We start from the raw sequence: 24,191 nt of genomic DNA, 5'->3' as shown, positions 1-24,191 counted from the left end.
ATAATCCAGGAATGCAGAGGAACTAATGGAAGGAATAACATCACTACATGAGGACAGTGGACAGGCCTAAATATGTGTCATGTATTTTAACTAATTTTATTATTATAACTTAATAATAATATTGATGATGATGATGATGCTTGTTGTTTAAAGGGGCCTAACATCTAGGTCAATGGCCCCTAATGGCATGAAATGAGATGAAATGTAAGGACAATTAAAAAGCCATAATCCTGCACTGACCAGAATTCAAAACGTGAGGACAAAGAATGAATGGATGGATATGAAGTTAAAAGTATCAGTGGATGTGACCCGCAATGCCCTACATTCCCAGAAACTAGCATTTAACAATAGTATTACTGACTAAGGGACTGCTTCTAAAGCACAATACTTAATCGATGATGCTTGTAGTCTAAACGGCTCCAAAATCCAGGTCATTGACCCCTCATAATGGTACTTATCGCTAGGAAAGTAGAACCATGGTGTATGTCATGTTGCAGTACTAATCAAAAGTAGCGTAGACTCGCGGTATTCCATAAATTATGGTACTACTCACAGGTAATGTAATGCGCACATGTAACACAGACCAATGATGTTTCGCACATTGTGTCGCTATTTACAGGCAATGCAAACCTATGGTGTTCTTCACGTAAGTGGAGTAACCACAGCAACTCGCACTATCCCGTGATGTTCCTTACATAGTGGGTACTAATCATAGTCAAGGCAGAACCATGGTGTCGCTCATATAATGGTACAAATCACAGGTACTGTAAATTGCATCCTGAGCAAATCACAAACCTATTGTGTACCTAACATAGTGGTACTACGCGCAAGTAAATGTGACCCATGGTGTTCCCTGCGTGGTAGTACTAATTACAAGTAGTATCATGGTTCTAATTTGATCATCCCTTGGTCGCCCCTTATGACAGGCAGGGTATACCGTGGGTATATTCTTCATATGCGTCCCCCAACCACAGGGGGTTGTGTGTTTGGTCCACAAGAGGTTTTTTATTTCCCTCAAGTCCGCCGGCAAGCCGGTTAGGACTCCCTTATCCGCCACCTGGTACGCGCCACGTGGGAGTATCACCTCGCCCCCTGCTACGCCAGTGTATTAGATTCATGGAATAATAATATTAAAATTACATTTAAATTTATTATTATGTTTGCATTAAAATCAAGCTCTGAACTTTGCTGAATCATCCTTTTGTACAGTTGTTCAATCTGTAGGGCATGAGGTACATTTGTATGTAACAAACAAATACATTGGAAATTCCGAGATTTTTCACTGAAAAAAAAGAATCGCACCTGTATAAGAATTTTCTCACATCATGTTGCTGGCCATGCACAACTTTGAATGTCCAGTAGATCTTGCACCAGTGTGCCCCATTAAACTCGTTCTGTCCTTTAAGGTAGAAATACGCTAAAGATAAATTTTAAGTGAATGTTCTCACTGATTTATGAGGCATAGGTGGAAGCATGTGTTCAATGCACAATCTGGAGGAATAATATTGTGACCAAGTTGTAGCCTGTTTCTGAGTGTCTTGTCTTGTCTTGATAATTTGATGGGCTTCGCGTGATAGCGGTGTACCCAGTCACAGACCCTATAAGAAACCTCGAAGTATGGAGGAGGCTAAAACTCAAGAGATAAAGTTAAAAGGGAGGTTATGAATTCAACTACTAATCTACAACACTTAGGAGTAACACAAGGACACAAGGTACAAAGCTTCACGCCAGAGTGACCTATCTTGGCGACTTTCTACCACACGAACATGACCGGGTCAACACAAAGGGAAGGGACAAAGGGACAGAAATTAAAGGAAAGTGTTGGTGTCAGAAAGGAAATTCAATAAAGCTACAACTGTAGTGGGTGTAGGATTGAGTATCCAACATGACAATTGAGTGGGTAATGCGAACTGTTTCCGAAAAAACGGCTGTAACCATTTTAGTCTACTAACTTTGAGCAACGGACACTGAAATAATATATAGTTAATTGTACCAACAGAAGTATGACATTTACAGAGGTTAGACTCAATCAACTTCATATGAAATAATTGATCAGGCATGCACATATGATTTAGCCGCAAACGGATAATATTGATTGATGATTGATGTTTGTTGTTTAAAGGGGCCTAACATCGAGGTCATAGGCCCCACGGATAATATTAATAATGTGAAGTCTAGTATAATAATGTTTAGTAAACCACGGAGAGCGCGGAATGTTCGGAAGGATCGTAAACAAACCCCGTCCTGTATGACACGAGGGGTGACTCCACTCATCCTGCCATAACTGTCTTATCTCATCTCGACAACCACTCCAATAATCAGTGAAGGGTAACACCAAATGGTACTTAACTTCCTGACCGTGAGCTGCCGCCTAAGCCAAGGCATCAGGCTGTTCATTACCTGTGATATTTTAATGGCCCGGAATCCAAAGCAAGGTAATCCTTTTACCTAATTGGTGTAAATCAAAACAGATTTTACGAAGATTTTGAATATACCAATTTGACCGGAATCTGGGATTATTTAAGGCTTGGAGCACACTCAGCGAATCGGATACAATGTAGGCACTATCTAGAAGAGAATATTTGATGTATAATAAGGCTTGATGGATTGCAAAAGCCTCCGCCGTAAAAATAGCTGTCTCCGATGGGAGTGAAAAATGTTTTGAAATGTGTAAATCGGGTGAAAAAAAAAAGGCAGCCCCTACTCCTGGAGGGGAGTGAATTTTGGACCCATCAGTATAGAATATTGGTGAAAGGGAATGAACATCCTGGGACAAAGCTAGATGGACATATTTCCTAGCACTGTGTGTCCGGACTGGGCCAAAGGGTTGAGAACCACCGAATGCTGGTAAAATTAGGGGACATAATAGTTTGCTTGAAAGGGAAGAATCTAATTAGCTGTGGACGGGGTACGAATAATAGAAGTGCGAAGGGAACTAAAGTAATTATATGCCCAGGCAAGTGCAGCGTAACGGCGTAGGGGGTACTTCTTTCTTGATAGTAACGTACTAGTAATGATAATTTAGGGATGATTGGATGTGAGGTAAGAGAGAGAGTCCTGAGAATAAACTTGCAGGCAAGCAATTTTTTCCTCAGATTTAATGGGAATTCCGCAGCCTCGACCAATGTTGCATTGTTGGGGGAAGATTGCAGAGCCCCAAAACAAAGTTTAATAAATTGTACCTGAAGCAAGTCCAATTTAGCAAGATTTTGATTGGCTGCCGTGTCTATGAACCCCAAGCCATAATCCAAGGTCAAATGAATAATGTTGCGATATAACAGGAGCATACTACTGGAATCTGATCTCCAACATCTCTATCGTAAGGCAAAAAATAATGGTTTTTTGGATGAGACTTTCCCACAAGGTGTTGGAACGTGAGAGTGCCATAATAATTTCCTGTCGAGGTAAATACCTAGATATTTAGTCAACTGGACAAACGGGATCGAAAAACCTTGAAAGCGTATTGGCGGGTGATCAGTACGCTGGGGCCAAGAGAAAATAACCGCTCGACATTTGGACGGTGTTATGCATCAGGCGGCTATGCGTCAAATCTTACTTCTGAGAAAAACGCTTTGAAAGGTTTTCATTTTAAAATCATCTTAGAAGAGATATTTTAGTCAAAATAAAACAATGTTTGGTACACTTGCGTAATGTGTTGCGCGTCACGTGAATATTCAGAAGAAATATCATACTTTCCTTCTTTTCCTCAAATTTAACTTAGCCGCACTCGCAGTTTGCGGACGAAGATACACATAAACACAAAACTGTAGCGTTTAACTTGTTGATGCACACGGCTACAAAACATCTAGTGATGCAACAAGTTAAGCGCCACTATGTGAGATTTTGTTGTTAATAACCAAGAACCAGCAACAAAATATTAGTTTTTCAATGCCTATTACTGTATAAGAATTTCACAGAAACACACAGAAGTGTCGAACTCGTATTTGCGAATAGTCATTGAATAAGAAGGATAGATGGTTGATGCATAACTTGTAACCCCGCATTATGATACAGGCGCTTATGGTTTTTTTTTCTGTTTCAAATGTTTAAATTCAAACAGAGCTCCGTGAGTGTTCGAGCAGTTAGATCGACTCTTTAGGTGAAAGGTGGTACCAATGTTCTATTTTTTGAAACTTGTCGCTTAGCCGGTTGATGCTTAACATCATCCACTTATCGTAGGCCACTTCTAATTGATCGTGAAGTCAAATATCAAAATCCAAAAGAGTCGTATGTAAGGACTTGTAAATAGCTTCAGGTGATGGGAGACTAAGATATAATTATCACTAGATCATCGGCAAATTGTACCATACGAGCACTGCGTGTTATAATTATCTCTAGGGACATTGAATATAGTGTAAATAAAATAGGACTGAGAATGTCCCCTTGAGGGAGGCCCGTAGACGTGATACGTGCCTGGATACGAGGAAAATGTTTTTATTGAAGCGTTCTGTGCGACAGCATGTTCAAGAGAATATTAACGGAGAGTGGCGGGAAGTTATAATGGACAATTTTTGGAGTAACACTTGGAGGTCAACATGATCATAAGCTCCACATAAGTCAAAACAGATAGCCAGCAAGGGTTACCTTGGTCAGATTGACGATGATATGAAGGAAGAAAATGCAAAAGAATTATTGAACCAAGAGGTAGATTTTGACAAGCCAGGTTCTGCACAGTACTAATGCCTTCATTGTGCATTTTCACTTACGTAAGACAGCTCAACATTAATTACATCGCACAACGTTTCCGACTGTCACCCATTCAACCAATAAACTGACATCCCATATTCCAACAACCGAAAAACACACGGAAAAACTTAAAAATACTATACAATTGGGAAGACGACATTTCAACCGCCCTCATTCAAGCCATTATTTTAACTTGTTTCAACATAGGTTCATTTTGAATCAAATATCAACTGTTGTTTACATGCACTAGGCACTCCATCTTCATAGAGAGTGTCCAACGGAGGTGATTATCCCATGGATTCTTCTGCAAACTAATTTGTTTGAGTCTAAATATAATTAGTCAACAGACATCTAAGTTGAATTACGACATAATGCAACATTTTTACAAAATTTCACATCTTGAAGCTAATTCTGATTAAACTACATCAGGAACGTATTATTGAGGTTAAAAAAAAATTATGGAAATTAATACAAATTTGGAATGCTTTCCCACAACATTTTACAATGTAAAATATGTGTACAGCAATTGTAATTACATGTATTCTGCATTCATTCACAATATTTGTATATAAATTTTAAACTGTCTTCGAACTTAGCATCAAATAAGACAGTAAACTACCATTATTGTCAACACTGTACATATGACGGCCTTGTTTTAAGTGAAAATTCACCAACGTGTTCACTAGTGTAACATTTTAAAAATCAATTTGATATTTTGTTAATGATAAGATCTTGTAAATATTTTTTAATGTATTCACTCGTGCAACATATTTTTATAATTTCCAACCGGACGTCTGGTAGAATTTTGAGGTATTTATATGACTGATGATACTCCACAGAAGGGGCGAAACATGTCTCAATTATTTCAACGATGTTTAACTAATACGTTAACATCTTGTACTGTATTGAATAGGTTGAAGTTAAAATAAATGTATTATATTATATTAATATTCTTTCAATACGGAGAAAATGATTTTCATTACTTGTAATATAAAATGTCAACCTTCGGCAGAGCCCTGACACACCAAAGGCAAGGCTATATACTCCAGAGGGCGCCCGGTATCTGGAGGGAGGTCGCTAGGAACTACTCTCCCAGTAGCCATGCATCACCTCGCCATGACCCGAAACTTGTGACTGGGGTAGACCACTAAGAACTACTCTCCCAGTAGCCATGCATCACCTCGCCACAACCTGAAACTTGTGTTTGGGGGAGGATACCTCCTTGCTAACCTATTCTACCCGAGGCAGAGAGGGTGGCCAGACAGGAAGAGAAATTAAATTTAAGAAGGTGAGAATAGAAGGGTAGAAATAGTTGTGAAAACTAAAGAGCACAGACACCTCTCAGGCAACTCGGGGGACACCTTGTTAGTCTGGCCCTACACCGAGGCCAATCCAGCATGGGTCAGCTGGCACAGGCCTCGGGTTCAACAAGCACACAAACCCCCACACCGACATCAAGGTCTTGGTGTCCCTAGAATGGGTGTCAGTCTGTCTATCTGGTTATCTGTCTGTATACTTGTTTCTAAAACTGGAAAACTGATGGACATTTTTCAACCCAACTATATATTTGTAATCTATTCAACAGGATTGTTTTATACGGTGCATATGACTTCAAGGTCATCACATGGAGTTAGGGTTTACACAAAGATTAATCTCGAATATCTTTGTTAACATTAGATCCATCGAAAGACTATATAACAAACATTTATGCCGTATAAATATGTATCATCTATATATATATAAAAAAAGTTTTGTAAGTACATTGTCCAGAATTTAAAAATAATGGTATTTCTGTATTAGTCGTGTCCACAGTAACAAGGAAATGGACTTTTTAACTTTGCAGTAATTTCTGTCTGTGTGTACGTACGCACGCACATCGCGAGAAAACGGCTGTAGAGAATTTAATGAAAATCGGTATGTAAAGTCAGGGAATGAGCCACTACAATCTAGGCTATAAATCATTTTATTGTCCGGCTCCATGGCTAAATGGTTAGGGTGCTGGCCTTTGGTAACAGGGGTCCCGGATTCGATTCCCGGAAGGGTCGGGAAATTTAACCACCATTGGTTAATTTTGCTGGCACTGAGGCTGGGTGTATGTGTCGTCTTCATCATCATTTTCATCCCCATCACGACGCGCAGGTCGCCTACGGGAGTCAAATCAAAAGACCTGCACCTGGCGAGCCAAACCTGTCCTCGGACACTCCTGGCACTAAAAGCCATACGCCATTTCATTTCATAATTTTATTCACGTTGAGTGAAATGGTAGTTTAGGGGAAGGCCTAAAATGTAATTCTCAAATATTTATGTTACTAGTAGTCCTATTGTCGTGCGGCCGAGCGATGTATCGCTTGTCAATTGACATGGGAGCAGGATGGGTGGTTTCGGAGAATACTAAGTGAGAACAGCGACTGAATCCCTTCTCCAAAATTGATATATATTGGCTTCTTATTTACAATATTTACACGTTTTGATGATTCTTTTAGGTAGCATGGACATCACGTTGCTCTTCAGATTAATTCTCTCTATCAGACTCTATACTGCCAATGTCTCTAGTCTCCCTGAGACTGTAATCTATCTCTTGAATAGCTGCTGACTGCTTCTAATGTTCTTTGGAGTACAAGCTCGACTTAAACCCTGACGTCTAATATCTTTCTTACTACATAGCTGTTCGCGGATCACTTCCTATCTGACCGTCTCTCTACTCAAGACGACCGAAGACCTACTGGACAATACTCGCCGGAGAAGACCTAATGGAGAAGACCTCTTATCTCCGTTAGCTACCTTCTTTATACTCTGTACGCGGCTGACTAACTTGTTATTGCCGATAGCAGTGCCTTTCTTAACATTGCCACAAAGTTATCTTTTATAGTTTCCAGACCTTGTTAGGCTCGATTTCCTATCTGTATTTGCTCCTAATGAGCAATCACTGCCTGACCTTCGCGAACATGTTGTCCATGCGTTCTGTACAATTATATACATAGATGTTTCATACAGCTTATCAGCTGTCCTTGTACAATTTCATTTTGGTCACAAATATGTTGGTTACATAAACATCCTCTGGTTCAACAACTCCTGGCTCCACGCCGGCAGCAGCTTGGTCGACTGACAGAACACTATCGATAAATACTACATAACTAAAGTTATAAAGAATTATATTTCCAATTGTTTATGTCTTATACATTTTTACCGTACTGACTGTGAGAATAGACATATTCATGAATTTGGACTTTTGTTGTTAAGTCCATATCGACACCGAGTCACGAGAAAATGGGTAAACAAAATTTAATGAAAATCAGTGTTTAGAATTGGGGAATAAGAAACTACAGTCTAAGCTATAAACAATTTTACTCACCCTGGATTAAATGGTAGTTTAAGGGAGGGCACATAAAATTTGATTTTTAAATACCTATGTTATTGGTCTTAATGAAAAGTACTTCAAAACATAAGTTATAGGGAATATGATTTCTGCACCACACCGACTATGATGAGTGGTATTTCAGAGACGGAAGAAAACTAAAAGTGAAGGCCTACAATATCGAAAGCTCATAAAATTGATCAACAATAACATTACATTAACCACTATTTATTGTGATGTTCTTAGTCTCCTATGCTGCCACTCACCTTCGATAGATGGGATTACTGCTGCATACCGGAGTATAACAGCCAGCCTGAATATTGACGGGAAACAGCTGAGGAGTTAGATAACTTTCTTCTTTAGCATGCCATTCCTCTGGTTCATACAGTTTCTGATACTGCTGATACATAACATACTGGCTCATCATAGTATTCCAGCTATTCGATCCCTACTCTGACGTGACTGGAATGATCAGTGTGCACACTTGACAATATAATGGTACGAGGCTCACTTATGACCTAGTGTAGAATTACGATTTTGGCATATTCCAAATTATAACACCACAATTCACTAAATAACTCAAAATTCAACCCTGAAAAGAGCCGTTTCTTAAGAAAAGCTTTTTGCTCATCACTCTTATCAAAATCTACATTCATTTTATTCCAAATTAGCAGTGAAGAAAGGGTTTCTCTTCTAGCTTAGAGGAAAATTTTGCCTCCAATTCAGATAGCTCCAGACAGTGTAATGAATTGAGATTTTCGACTCATCAAGTTCTCCTAGGAAACAAATGAATAAAAGGGCACAGTTTTTGCCCTGGGACTCTCCACTATTCTCCCCCTCTCCCCTCCGAAAATAAGAGAGTTCACGGCTCACGGTTGTCTGCGTCCTGGTTATTCCAGCTCTGGAACTCGGGACTGTTAGATCAGCAGCGTAGTATACTAAGTGAAAGAAAAAGAAAAAGTGTGGTTTTTCATTTGATCGAGTATTTAATATGATAGCATTGCTTTTAATCACAACATTAATAAAGGAGTCATTGTAAAGATCTATGTTGATTTCAGTTGGGAAAACCACTAAGACAGTCGTTCTGAGGATGTAAAAAGGCAGGCGGAGAGTGAGTGTCTGCCATTATGTTCTAATGAAAACTCCCTAACTTGATTGTGACTGATGGTAAGCAAGAGGGCCACCATTACAATGAAAATTCCTTAACCAAGTCTGCACATAAGAAAAGACGTTTGGTGACTTCCCTGTCACGTTTCTAAGATAACGTTAAGAGCTATGCAATTTAATACAATCTTACAATGTGTACCCTACCAAACCTAGAATTCTGTATACAATGTAGAATTCCATAGTGAAGCAAGGGTACATCAGCTAGTTATGTTGGATAATAACGGAGATGCTTATAACAACTAGGATATTTAGTTCAAGTCCCATGGGACACTTGGTGCATGTCGCTTCAAGGTGGGTTAACGGGAAGAACCAAACTCTTTCCAATTAGAGAATAAAGTAAGCATAAACGAAACCATGTGACTTTGACTGCTTCACACTACTTTCCTTCTCCGTCCGCCCAGTAAATAGTCCATTTTGAAATTTAAAAAGAGTTGTTTCAGAAAGTTTGAAGTTTAAAGTATAAAGTATTGAATGCATAAATGTTTTATCGATTGAAAATTATATTAATGTTCTAAGCCTCTAGTCAATAACTTAAATATCCAATTATCTACTCACGGAAATCTGTATTTATCTTTACTGGTAGCTGCGAGGAAGGTCATGCACGATTACACAACCTTGAGTCAGTTCACTTCAGTGGCTGGTGGCTGTAAAGCATAAGCAAGGGAAACCTCTAAAAAGTGTATTTAATGTATTTAATAAGTTTATTAAAATATATCCCAACAGTTCAATTAATGATATTGTGAAGTTAACATCCGAGTTCACCAGTGTATCTGTTTCGAGTGTTTACAGTGCGCGGAAAGAATTTTCTACTACTGGCTGTATTGCCACACCGGGTAAAAAGGAGGCCGTGCGTTAGAAGTATTTTGGACGTGGGGTGCGATGAATTTATTCATTTTGCTATCTGGAGGAAAGTACCACATTTTTTTAAAAATAATGAACCCCCAATGATTAACAAAGTGTTATCAGCTGTAAAGTCTTATCCTGAACTCCCAGTTTAAAAAAAAATTACTCCCTTCATATTCTACTGAAAGAAATAGGTTTAGAATTCATCACCAGAAATCGAAAAAGCGTCGTAGTGGACAGAGATGATATTACATTGTGGCATAGGCATTATCTCTGCAAGATAAGAGAATTTAGACAACAAGGGTGGAAATTATACTATTTGGACGAGATGTGGATTAACGAAGGGCATACAACATCAAAGGCATGGCGAGACACTACTGTAAAGTCAAAGTAACGGGCATTTCTTTCGGGTTTAAGCACAGGGCTAAAAAAATCCAACAGGGAGTGTAAGAGACTGATAGTGTTACACATTGGAATTGATTATGATTTTGTGAAGGGGGGTGGATCTTGTGTTTGAGTCTAAAAGAACGGAGACTGTCACAAATAAATGACTGGTGACGTATTTGAATCGTGGTTTGAAAGAATATTACCAAACCTGATGTCTGGTAGTGTTATCGTATTAGACAACACTCCTTATCATAGTGTTAAGTTAGAACGTATCCCAAACAAATCCTGGAAGAAAGCTGAAGTAATTTCATGGCTGAAAAGCAAAAATGAAACATGCAACGAAGGACTTGTTAAAAGCGAATTGCTGGAATTGGTGAAGACCAACAGGCCTCGGTTCGAGAAATACATAACAGATGACTTAGCCGAACAAGCAGGCCACACTGTACTCAGATTGCCCCCGTATCACTGTGAATTAACCCTTTATAGGTTACTGGTATAATAATATACCTATCCTCAAAGATCTGTCTTCTGCTTGAGTGAACACGTTATTAAACTGATGTAATTGTGGAGCTAAAGTGGCTGACTCTGTAGCCACTGCCACAATGCCGCCTGTCTAATAATACAGCAACAAAGTAATGAAATGCATTCCAGCGGTAAAAATAGTCTAACACTGCCATTCCGAACACACGCTTTGTTGTGGTTAGTGTACGTGTATAGACAACCATGTAATTCATGCAGACAATTGCTGAAGAGTCCTTCAAATAAGGTTAGTACCACTCTATGTATTTACTCATCTCCCAAATGCAATATATTGCATATTATGTCATTGATTTTCACAAAATAACAGTACCAAAATGCTGTCCTAAAATAATGTTTTTCCCCCCACACGTATGGCTTTTCATAGTAAGGAGATTATCCATGATATCATAATGTGAATTTTATTGGTTCATCTAAGAGCATTAGAAATAATGTTGAAATTTCTCAGAAGTTCATATTTATTACTGCTTACCAAATATAACAAAGTTTGCATATACAAACTGGTAAGCTCTTTTCTGTAAAATGCTAACAGAAGCTGCCGGTATGGTACATTACTCGTGGTCAATAACATAATATGTAATATATTGCATTTGGGAAATGAGTAAATACATATAGAGTGGTACTAATCTCATCTGAAACACTCTTCAGCGACTGTGTGCATGAATTATAAGGCTGTCTATACACATGCACTAACCACAACAAAGCACACGATAAGAATGGGCAGTGGTAGACTATTTAACTACTAGCGTGCATTTCATTAGTTTACTGCCATATTACTAGACAGATGGTATTGTGACAGTGGCTACGTAATCAAAAACAGAACAATATTATTTGAAAAACATGTAATCTTTTATTTATATGTGCTGGTTCATTGATTCATAATATAAAGAATTGTCACCCTGTGTAAGAGATGTTTCAAGCCTTTTCAACAGAAGTAGTGCAGTTCTGTATTCTGCAATTTCCTAAGTTTCATACTGTACAGTAAACCCTATACAATCATTAATGTATTATTTTTGCTTCAAATAATGCTAAAATAAAATTTACGGTATGTATAGCCCTAAATGCTTGTAATATTTATTTTAGTTTGAGGTGGTTAATTATTATACTACTGCCCATTTGAGATACATGGTTGACAGGAATGGGCAGTGGTATAATCATTTACCACCCCAAAAATCCACCATTTAAGGACTTTTGAAATATTTTTTGTTCATATCTTACATTTGAATGGCAAAACATGAATGACACCCAAGTATCATTTTTTTTTTTAAATGCCTCACCCTTTTGCACTGTCAAGGGTTACCCAGTAGAAATGGTGTGTAGCCAGATCAAACTTTTATGTTGCCAGCCTTAACACCACTTTCATGCTTTGACGTGCATAAAAATCTTGACACAGCATTTCGTGAGGTGACAGCTAATCAATAGTATGTGGTGCGCAAAGAGAAAACGATGTGGAACCTGGAAAGTAGTAGTACAGTTGACCCTCCCTTCTGCGGACACCGTCGGTTCTGAGGAAAAATGTCCGTTACGAGAGGTGTCAGCTAAAATAAGTTTGTAAAAATAATCGAACATTTTAACATTCCTACTTTCCTCTCACTCCTTTAAAATTTCAGTTCTATTGTTTATTTGAGTTTTCTCGCAGCTGAAATTTTTCGGCAAGCTTTCTCACTGAAAGTCCCTTGTCACTTTCTATAATCACATTTCTTCTTGCCTCGAGATCTAAACACGATCGTCCCTTGTTACTCATGTTTAACAGACAACTGAAATGCTACGGTATTTCTGTCTCATTAATTAGCGCCTGTACTGTCTTTTCCTTCTCAAGCTGACTACCTGAACTCGACCTTATCAGCGATAATCCAAGTTATGAATAGAATGATGCAAGAGAAGAAAATCCCCAGGTAACTTGTGAGTCAACAGTCTCTGGCAGCATTTCTGGGCAATTAGAATTCTCAGAATAAGCCTATACACCACTAGGTAAAACTGCATTCCGATGTACTTCCTCTCCCCTTGCACTCGAAATAGTACAAACATTCAAAAGGGATTTCCTTATGTCTGAAGAATGGTTTTAAAAGAAAGGATGACATGTGGTCCGGCATAATAAATTGTTAGGCATAGATATCAAGGATAATTTAAAAAAAAACCACCTATTCAATACTTTCCACGTTTAATGTGGTTATTATCTACATGATTTTATGTAGACTTATTTGGTCAGCGGCACCCTCACAGAACAATACACCCACAGTAGTTAATTTGACAGACGTACAGTTCTCTGAAGAAGAAATGGGGATCTTGAATAAAGGCTTAAAACATAACTGGCCTAGCAAGAAAAAAGAAACGGATATTATCAACACAGTAGCTGAGATCGAGGCTAACATTTCTAAACTCCCTTTAGAAACACAAAATGATACCAGATTTGAGGTAAAAAAGAAACTACCAAAACTAGCGGAAGAAATAAACGCATATTCAAATTTCGACCACAAAAAATTGATCCAGAACGTAAAAAAGAAAATAGACGACAACAACATTATTGTCACAAAAGCGGACAAAGGAGGATCCACAGTTCTCCTAGATCAAAACACATACATTCAAAAAAACAGAAGACTTTTTTAAGGACAAAATATACACAATAGTCAACAAAGATCCAACCACGAGAATTCAGCGAAATCTAATAACTCTAATAAGAAGTTCTAACTTTCTTTTCAATGAACAAGAACAACAAAAACTTTTAACATGAACCCTAGTATTCCGACAGCCAGAGCCTTACCAAAGATTCATAAGAAGGACATTCCAATACGCCCTATCATAAACTGTAGAAACAGCCCCACCTATAAAGTATCAAAATTCATTCACGGCTTTCTAAAAAAACATTACGTATTCAATAATAAACACCCTTCAAAAAATTCATTCACTTTTTGCGAAATTTTAAACAAGTTTAAGCTGCGACCCAATCACTCAATGTGCTCCTATGACGTCGTAAATATGTACCCAAACATCCCTACCAAAGAAACTGTAAGAATTATCAGTGATAATATCAATAAACACAGCGGCCTTAGTAAGATGGAAATTGAAGAATTCATGAAGATATTAAATTTTGTCTTAAGCAACAACTTTTTCTCTTTCAATGGAAAGTTTTACCAACAAAAAGGCTTAGCAATGGGCGACCCTCTTTCTGGCATCTTAGCAGACATTTATATGGACTCAATAGAACACACAAAAATTATAACACAAATAAAAGGCGTATGTTTATGGCTGAGATTTGTAGACGATACCTTCATAATTTTCGACAAAAATGTCACTAATAGTGACGAGATCTTGGAGTCCCTAAACAAAATTGACCCCAATGTTAAGTTTACTAAAGAGGATGAGGTTAGGAACTCATTAAACTTTTTGGACTTAACTATTACACGCGGACATAATACCTTCGATTTTCGAATATACAGGAAACCTACACACTCTCCCTTAACTATTATGAATTCATCCCTACACCCCAAGTCCCAAAAACAAGCCTCTTTCTATAATTTAATTTATAGAGCTTTAAAAATTCCTCTTCTCCCAACAATTTAAAAATTGAACTGAAGTACATAAGGAATCTTGCTCAACTCAACGGGTTTAAAATAGATATGGTCAACCGTTTGATTAATAAAATCAAAATTAAATTGTCCACTAACCTCATCCCAGAAAAACCTAAAAAAACTAGTTTCGCCACATTTACATATAACAACCCAGCCGTCCATCAGATCGCAAATACTTTAAAGAAGCACAATATCAATATAGCCTTCAGGACAGTTAACACCAATCGAAACATATTTTTTAACCACAACAAGGTCAATCACAATAGCAACCATTATTCAAGGTCCGGCATATATAAACTAACATGTACCCAATGTGATTTTTCTTATATCGGACAGACTGGCCGCAGCTTTAACACGAGATATCTGGAACATTATAACGCTCAAAAACACAATAAGTACTCAGCGATGAGCCAATATATGAGAGAAACGGGCCATCACTTTACATCCATAGAGAAAGATCTTACCATCATTAGAAGCATAGGTAAAGGGAAATTAATGAATGAACTGGAAAACCTACACATCTTTTTAGACCAAACCTACAATAAAAATAAAAATCTCAACGACGTCAATGAAATTAAAAATCCTTTGTACGAATTAACACCTAGATTAATTAATATCGTGAATTCAGATCAAAACAAAATCCCTCAATTATTTAAATCTCCACACTCAAATGCTTCATCCATCATGCCAAAAGTTAAACCCGCCCATATTGCTTCTAGAAACTCCCCTCCAGCAACAGCACACACGCCCATAGACCAGCCTACCCCCACTCTCCCTCCATGCCCCGCCCCTCCATTACCGCACCAGTACAACACCAGGAGTAGAAATGGTGATAAGACAGGCGCTGCTGGAACAGACAGGTCCATCTAGTATTAACTGAACAAGTAAGTCATTTTACAGTTAAGAGGTGTTAATTTAATAGATTTTATCACAACGCGTGCTCTAAATTTTTAATTCAAAATTATTTTTCTACTTCATTACAGATATTCTTAAGATCCCTCCCAAAGACCAAGCAACACATCAACGGGAACAATTTTCACACAAGACTGTATCAAGTGTCTAGGATGTTTCTTCCCAATTAAGCAGCAGCCTAAAACTATGAAACAGCTAAATATTGTACTCTTGTCAATTCCTCGACGTTACATGAGACCCAAAGTCAAGACGCTAACAGTTTCATTCACAACGTTTTTGACCAGTCTACCTACAACAATCGGCTTTTAAATCTCCACTTGTGCATGACAACACATTTAAATATTAGTTACGTCAAGAACATGAAAATGAAATTCGTGGGTCAAACAAGCTCCAGTTTTAATATCACCCCTTCTCAAGACACATGATTTAAAAAAGAAGATCCGTTTCATTATATTTTTATTTTTGAACATTTTAAGTTAACCAGAATAGAACTGCCAAGTTAAAACACATTTAATTTAAATTTATATTTTCAATCTTGACCAACCTACAAGCAACAATCAGTTCAAATCTCCACTTATTGTTGACGACACATCCTGTCACCAGACACGGTACGTCAAGAACTCAATATGATATAGGGGTCACATAAACCCTGATATGCAATCCTCTTCACCGAAAAGAAGATCCATTTTAGTTTTGGACATTTTTCATATTAGATAGATTAGGACCAAAAAACTTAACTGTATTAACTTATGTTTGTATATACTGTATATAATGTATATGTTGTATATAGTGTATATATTGGTATGTTTATATTGGTTAAAAAGGTCCCAAACCTTGACCTAAAGGTTGTTTACAGGCTGAAGATGCCCAAAATAATGGGTGAAACATGTACCTGACCAAATAAGTCTACATAAAATCATGTAGATAATAACCACATTAAACGTGGAAAGTATTGAATAGGTGGTTTTTTATTAAATTATCCTTGATATCTATGCCTAACGTCATCTTCAATACGGAACAATAATGAGAGTTGTTACTTGTAATATAATAAATTGTCCTGCAACGTGTAAAGTGTCCGCTTAAGTCAAGTGGACGGGACAAATGGCGATGTCCGCTGTCCGGAGTTCGAGGTGTCCGCTTAAATGAGGCCAATTTAACACTTGCCTTATGTAAAATGAAATCGGTCCTGAGGAAAATTGTCCATATAGGGAGGTGTCCGCTGAATAAGGGTGTCCGTTAGGGCAAGTTCGACTGTAGTTGAAAAAATGGTTACCAATTTAGGAGAGGATTCTAGTGATGTAAGTGACAGTGAATCATCTGATACCGGTACCTGTCATGTAAGTAGGCCTACTTATTATTTTCATGGCAAATATATTCTATAGCAATGATGATATATTTTTGTTACTGTATCTCAAATATGTACACACCGTCTATATCCGTCAATTATCATTTTATGTTCATATTGACGCAAAGAGCAGACAATGAGATACATGGACCTCGCGGAGTGATACAAAATGTTTCTTTATGTCTAATTTATTCTTTCACTGGAAAAGTTTAAAGAGCCATTTTACTCTTTTCGACAGAACAGATAATAAAGGAGGCTGTCGTGACCCTAAGGGATGTACAACAGGCTGAGGACTTGGTTTCAGAGTTCTGGGAGCGTATAACCAGATTGGCAAAGTTTGAACACTAATATTATATTCTAACATCGAGAATATTCACACATCAAGATATACAATAATACATACAACATAAAATCTCTGACACCAATTACTCTCAATCCCTTCTCAACTTCAGATCTCTGAGAAAGTCTTCAAGTCTTTTTCCTAGTACACAAAAAATACATATAATACATATATTTACTGGTTGAATACTTAACTACGGAATATAGCTGATTCTTGTACAGCTGACGTCTTCACTCTCCTCTTCTTGCCTTCTCCTCTTCTGCGTAGATATCCCTGGAACTCGTTACTCTTCACAGCGACGTGACTTCTCCCAATTAAAATTGAGCTGCTAGTGTATAAGCTGATATTCCAACACCTACTTTGATAATTGGTGTGGAAAACCCTTGTGATCGTTTATCAACAAATCACACTCAGTTCGGAAGCCCGATATACCTCTATCTTACTATCACTTTACTGCGTACTGCGACTGAATGCTAAGTCTACCAGTTCTCCAACAGTTCTTCCTAGTTGATAATTCACTTCTCTGCACGATATTGCCTACCATCGAAACGCCTTCTTCCAGTGCCGTGAGTCAAAATGCCCTGTTGTTTACAAGTTACCAAGTTATATCGTTTCTTCTATTCTTTCTCGAATAATCCTACTGATTCATGTACCACCACCACAAGTCACTAGTTCACGTCACGACTGCACTGTTCTCTGATTGGTTCTTTCACATGGAACCACCCAGTCACGTTGTATCACACAAATTGTTCCAGAACACTTTGGAAACTGTTTCTATGCCCTTTACACGTGACTCTGTATATTTCCAACCCAAAAGAAGTGCGCATTTATCTTACACAATGTTTCACAATATTAAGACACAAAGCTCTTGGCTTACGAGCTCCCAAAGCAACATCTAATGTTCTAAATCCTTCTTTGAGTTACTCAGTTATTTCTCTTATTCTTATTATTACAATCATTTATAAATTATGAACATACACAAACTCTACTGTAATTTCCCTTCATATATACATGCGTTCATATGCCTGCTACTTTTTAAATCACAGGCTTTTTACTCTGGAGTTCGCGGATTCGAGTCCCATTCGAACCCGTTCGCTCTCTCGTTAATACGCGGAAGGCGCGTCGTGAGCCGTCGTTCATGACATCTCCCCCGCCTGGGAAGAAGTGCTTTGAGTCCTCTTGACGCAAACACTTCTATCAGACACTCGTGTTTGCTTACACTTTCCCTGGATTTGGAATGTCTCCCCTGTGTGGCATTATTATCTTTAAACTCTACCTTTCTCTTTATATCTCAAGCTACTGGGTGTTTGAACTGTTGCTGTGTCTTCAATCGCAACTACATTGACTTCTGAATCATGTATACTGGCACGACTACTCGCTAGCCTTTTTTTCTCAAAATGGACCACTAAGTCATCATCTGATGACCTTTCTTTAACCCTATTCTCATTAATGATTTTCTGCTTAAAGCAAATTCGAGTGCAGCAAGCAGTAGCATGATCCCAGTGCTTTTTCTTAAAAATTCCCGAAAAGCAAGGACAACACTTGCAACATGTTAACAAAATTACTAGAGCCACAAGAGCCATTATCGTCCACACTATGATTTTATACACATTGACATCAGCATGTAATTGTTTTGTATACAACTCTTTTTCCTTTTCCAATATTAAATTTTCCACATTCTCGATTTTTACTCCTGAATTTTTAACATCGTCTATCTGTGTTAGCAGACTGTGTAGTGGTATCTCTTTTAACTCAGGTAAGTCATTTAGTTTCATATCACTATTAAGATATTCACAACATTCATATTCTAATAAAATGTCAGGAACTATATCCTTCGTATAAGTTGTGTTAACACCACCTGTAGACCGTATCTTACTATCTGGTCCGTAAATTGTATAAGGTTGATACATTGTAATTATACCCACATTTATTAAATTTACATTATGTGTTTCCTCACAAACTACTGTTATCCTTGTAAGTGATGGAGTCAAATATAAATATTTATTGTCACTTACAGGTAACCATACAAGCTGACTAACTTTATGTTTTTATTACACACACTTGGCATTATTGTTGTCCCTTTTAATAGAGTTAAGATGCAGTCTTTATGTCCATGTACCAATTTTAACACAATACTAGATGTACACACTCTATGAATTTCATCTACTTGTTTGCAGTCTTTCACTTGTTCTTTACTTAAATATGCATATAACTGCTGCTCTGAATCAATAATCACAAAGTCCTTTTCTACCCTGATATGAACGTATTCTTTTACAATATTTACATTGTTATCACTGTCTTTCATTAGCATAGGGAAAGGAATTATTTTATATAACTGAAAGTTTTTCTTGTCACTTAGAGGCATTTTTATCAGATACACTAACATATTCTTATTTATGAATGCATTTACGGTTGCAATCCTGTAAATTAAATAATCTCGAGCCATATCCAACTCTAAAGGGAGGGTCATCCCTTGTGGAAACTGATCTTAGGATTTCCTATAAGCTTTTAAAATCTCAGAAGGGCTCAGAATTTGCATATTAATAATCCCTAATTGTGCATACATTATCCCATCTGATATCACCTTATATTGATCATACACTTGTGAAATGAGATCCTCTATCTCTATCAAATGTCGGTTAATGGCAATCTCAATATCTAATTGAGTGAACTCGCATTTTAATTGACTTGTTTCATTTCCCAAAAAGTCTTTTACCTGTTCTAAATTATTGTTTAATTTTAGCTCATTAGCTGTTACATCACACAAAGTATTGTTCAATGACTGTAATGTAGATCGTGTGACCATAAGTTGTTCCTTCGCAAGTTTAAGTGTTGAAAGCTGTTCTTCCTCTAATTCTGAATTTTTATTCTGGTACATCTCGGCATCATCGTTGTCGAGTGTTCCAAACAATGTTTTCGATAATGTGCCTATAAAATTAAATAAACCTCTCTTTTCGCGTTTCATTGTATTCTTAGTAAATTGTTTCAAAGTGTCCCTTAATTCCTGTACTCTCTGTAAACGATTAATTTCCATCTGCACTTCGTGTTGGCAGGTAAAATTCAGTTCACTCTGTAACTGATAACATAACACCTGTGTTTTCTGTATGTTCTTTCTAATTACTGTGTATGCCTCTGCTAATTTACTTAAATTGACATAAGTGACCACTCTCCATTCTGTATTAGACAATTGTACGTTTCCCTCATCTTTAAAATATATCCCTGGGGTTTTCTCATACGGAGTTATCTGAAAATCTATCCCATTTCCAACTACTTTTCCCTGAAAGTATACTATAAGCACTACATAAATTATCCAATATATCTTGAATGTAGTGTGTGTCTTCTTGTTTCCTTACGGGTGACCTGTAAAGAAAAGTCTCTGTCGTACCGTACTGTAGGAGTACTACATTTATGCAAAAATTTGCAATTACACATGTGTCAAACACTGTTATAATAATTCATAGTAAGTCATTTCTAAAGCAAGTTATGTTCATCATGTCATGTGGTATGCACATGGTATCACCATAATGAATGTTTCCCGTGTTGGGGTTCATATCCCGTATGTGGTTTTGTTAAGTGTAGTCATCACCATATTTCATATAGCTCTCCCAATTTGTGTACCCCTGTTTAGTTATTAGATCACTTTACTTCCGTATACGCAACTACTGAAGGACACTTTCGCTCAAGGTTCATTAGACTCACTTTCCTGTTATCTGTAGCGCCCTGGCTGTTGTGCTGTGACAGTGTCCCTTGCTAAGTGCTTCGTTATCTGATGAGTGCCGTGAAGTAAGCTTGAGCTGGTCAAGTTCAAACAACCCTTCGCTCTACTCAACACTGTATTCTGTTATTATTATTATTATTATTATGAATATACTTTTCACTTTTAGTTAAGCTGGATCTTTCTGTTTACATTGTCGCATGCACATATTATATCAATATATCTCCCCGTTTATCTCTAACGTCACTCTATAAGATCGGACTCTCAGTTCGAATCCCGATGTGTGAGATGACAACTAGGTTAGGCTCTCATGGACCATAACCTTTCTGAAGGGTTTCACGATAACACACAATGTGTTTCGTTCCACCAATTATTTCTTAGCCCGTAAATTATTCAGGTTTGAATCTCTAAAAACTTCTCATGAAATTTAGGACATGATTTGGCAGGATATTTCAAACTAATCCTACCAGCAATCATCGATACTTCCAAAGTGCCGTCGGAGTAAGGAGAAGTGTCGTCTTACCGCGGCCTAAATTGGGGCAATCCTCCATCCTGTGGTCTGTGCTTCGACACTCTACACGTAAAGTTTCAAGCGGTTTTTGTGTACCTTGATTAGCTTACCTTTCTTGTTGATTTTCAACAAGCAGTTTACACCAACAATTCGCTCTATATTTCCGACAACATGAAATTCAGGGGAAGAATCCCCTATGTGTAGTATAACACATCCCCGAGTGCGTGAAGTATTCCCAGTTACACCTGAGAGCTCTACTACCGGTTTACGATACTGAATCTCTTTCTTTGGTATGCTTCACTCCCAAATTAGGCTAATGTCAGCCCCTGTATCTATCAGAAATTTGAAAGGTCTGTCCCGTTCCTTAGCGTGCACGAGTATCGAACCTGATCTATCATGTTCTCTTCGTGACTGATCCCTTTCTGTGATGGACTCGTTTCTACTAATCTGTCGCGGAGGATTACGCGACTTTTCCGCGCATTTCTGAGTTGCGCTCCTACATGGGCCTTTGCTTTGCTGGGACTCATCCTTAGGCCCGTTATGGTGGTCCCGATTTAGTTTAAATCTTTATTACGAGAACCTTTCTCTTTCGCATACTGTTTCGACCCGTACGTTTATCCCTTTCATGTCCCTTTCTCGCGTACTCACGAGGTTTGGATTTTGCACTATTCTCTTTTTGGTCTTTGAACCAACAGGCTCTTTGTAAGTGACCCTTTCGTCCGCAAATGAAGCATTTTCTTTCCCTGAGTTGCTTCGGCTTTTCACGGCAGTGGGACTGTTTGTGGCCCCTCCTGCCACAATTATAACATCGGATTATTGCACAAATGTGTATATCTCATGAGTTATCCTCATCTTTTTCCCTAGCCTTCTTTCTACAGTCTTTTCCTATATGGCCTACCTTTTGACAATACTGGCATGTAGGTGGACCTTTCTTGGTGGCTTTCTGTTTTCTACAGTCCGTAGCAATATGCCCCTCACCATTACAATTATAGCATATCACTCTAATGTTCGCCCTCTTACTTGTTATTTTACCGGATGTTTGCCCGGTCATTCGCGGTGACTGTCTGTCTGAGTACGTGTATACTTTCACTCTCGTTTCAGTGGGTTTCCTTATCTGACCCATGAGTTGTTGCTTAGCCTGAGTGGAAACTATCGCCGTTTCCTCTTCTGTGGCAATGTTGACCGCCTGTTCTAATGTTTGTGCATCCCAGCTCTTAATGAGAGATTGTAATCTTTCATCTCTGATACCCTGTACAAAACTAGCCTTTACTAGTTTACGTACCGCCCGTGCTTGGTGCTCTCTGGCTACTAATGGCTCGCCTTGCACCATCGTCTTCCGGAGTTTGGTTCCCATATGGTCAATCTGGTGTGCCCATTGGGTGATGCTTTCTGTTTTACCCTGTCTGGTGGCAAGCAATTGACATGCATAGAGGTCTACAGTTCGTCTCTCGGAATAGTAATCGTGTAAGGCTCCCTTTATATCATTCCATGTTTCAATATCAGCCCTCACCAGTAGTTTGCTACATGCATCTTTCATGATTTTAGTGAGTATTAATTTGTCAAACAGTTCGCGCTCTTCCGGCCTAACTAACCCTATTGCCATTTCCACATTTTCACAAAATTCTTGTAATCTTTCTTTATGTAAGCCGTCAAATTCAGCCCCTATGAGTTTTAAAGCTTCTGTTACGGTTAAAAAGTGGCCATGCAGCACTCCACTTGCGTCATGCATTACTTCTACATTACTAGGGGTAGGACTAGCATTTCTATCTGAACCCTCCATTATGAGTTGGCTTTTGACTCACCCTCTCTGGATAATCACTGGACTCCGAGCTGGATTGACTGTTCCCGAATAACTGCTACTGTCTGCTTTCTGCCTCCAAGCGACTCGAACGACTTGAATTCCTTTCCCGTTGCCTTCCTCTTAACGTACCTGAAACAGTGATCAAATACAACTACAATTTTATTCACTTGTATACATTCACAACAAATGAACACCCAAATTTTGTATTAATTTCTCGTAAATTAATTGATACCCCACACCTGACACCAAATTTCTTTTAGTCCACCTGTCGTGACCCTAAGGGATGTACAACAGGCTGAGGACTTGGGTTCAGAGTTCTAGGAGCATATAATCAAATTGGCAAAGTTTGAACACTAATTATATTCTAACATCGAGAATATTCACACATCAAGATATACAACAATACATACAACATAAAATCTCTGACACCAATTACTCTCAATCCCTTCTCAACTTCAGATCTCTGAGAAAGTCTTCAAGTCTTTTTCCTAGTACACAAAAAATACATATAATACATATATTTACTGGTTGAATACTTAACTACGGAATATAGCTGATTCTTGTACAGCTGACGTCTTCACTCTTCTCTTCTTGCCTTTTCCTCTTCTGCATAGATATCCCTGGAACTTGTTACTCTTCACGGCGACGTGACTTCTCCCGATTAAAATTTAGCTGCTAGTCTATAAGCTTATATTCCAACACGTACTTTGATAATCGGTGTGGAAAACCCTTGTGATCGTTTATCAACAAATCACACCAGTGCCATGAGTCAAAAAGGCTCCTTCGAGGGATCACAGTCAAAAAGCCTCTTTTGAGGAATGAAAGTCAAAAAGCCCTGTTGTTTACAAGTTACCAAGTTATATCGTTTCTTCTATTCTTTCTCGAATAATCCTACTGATTCATGTACCACCACCACAAGTCACTAGTTCACGTCACAACTGCACTGTTCTCTGATTGGTTCTTTCACATGGAACCACCCAGTCACGTTGTATCACACACATTGTTCCAGAACACTTTGGAAAC

The 24,191-nt window shown here is 38.1% G+C and overlaps 1 protein-coding gene across 3 annotated transcripts in view; it reads right to left on the bottom strand.

Moving 5' to 3' along the window:
* The window catches only part of LOC136864392 (E3 ubiquitin-protein ligase siah2), a 90,879-nt gene that overhangs the window by 17,492 nt on the left and 49,196 nt on the right, over positions 1–24,191 (bottom strand). Inside the window, exon 1 of one of the 3 annotated variants that reach the window (XM_068225970.1) lies at positions 23,170–23,271. The exons of the other annotated variants lie outside the window; for them this stretch is intronic. The gene's annotated coding sequence lies outside the window, so the exon portion shown is untranslated. Of the gene's footprint in view, positions 1–23,169; positions 23,272–24,191 lie in introns of those variants that run through there. 3 annotated transcript variants of the gene reach the window in all.

Source organism: Anabrus simplex, chromosome 1 (genome assembly GCF_040414725.1).
Source record: "Anabrus simplex isolate iqAnaSimp1 chromosome 1, ASM4041472v1, whole genome shotgun sequence".
NCBI lineage: Eukaryota > Metazoa > Arthropoda > Insecta > Orthoptera > Tettigoniidae > Anabrus > Anabrus simplex.
Note: the sequence above shows the minus strand (reverse complement) of the source record. Positions and strands in the feature narration are given on the sequence as shown.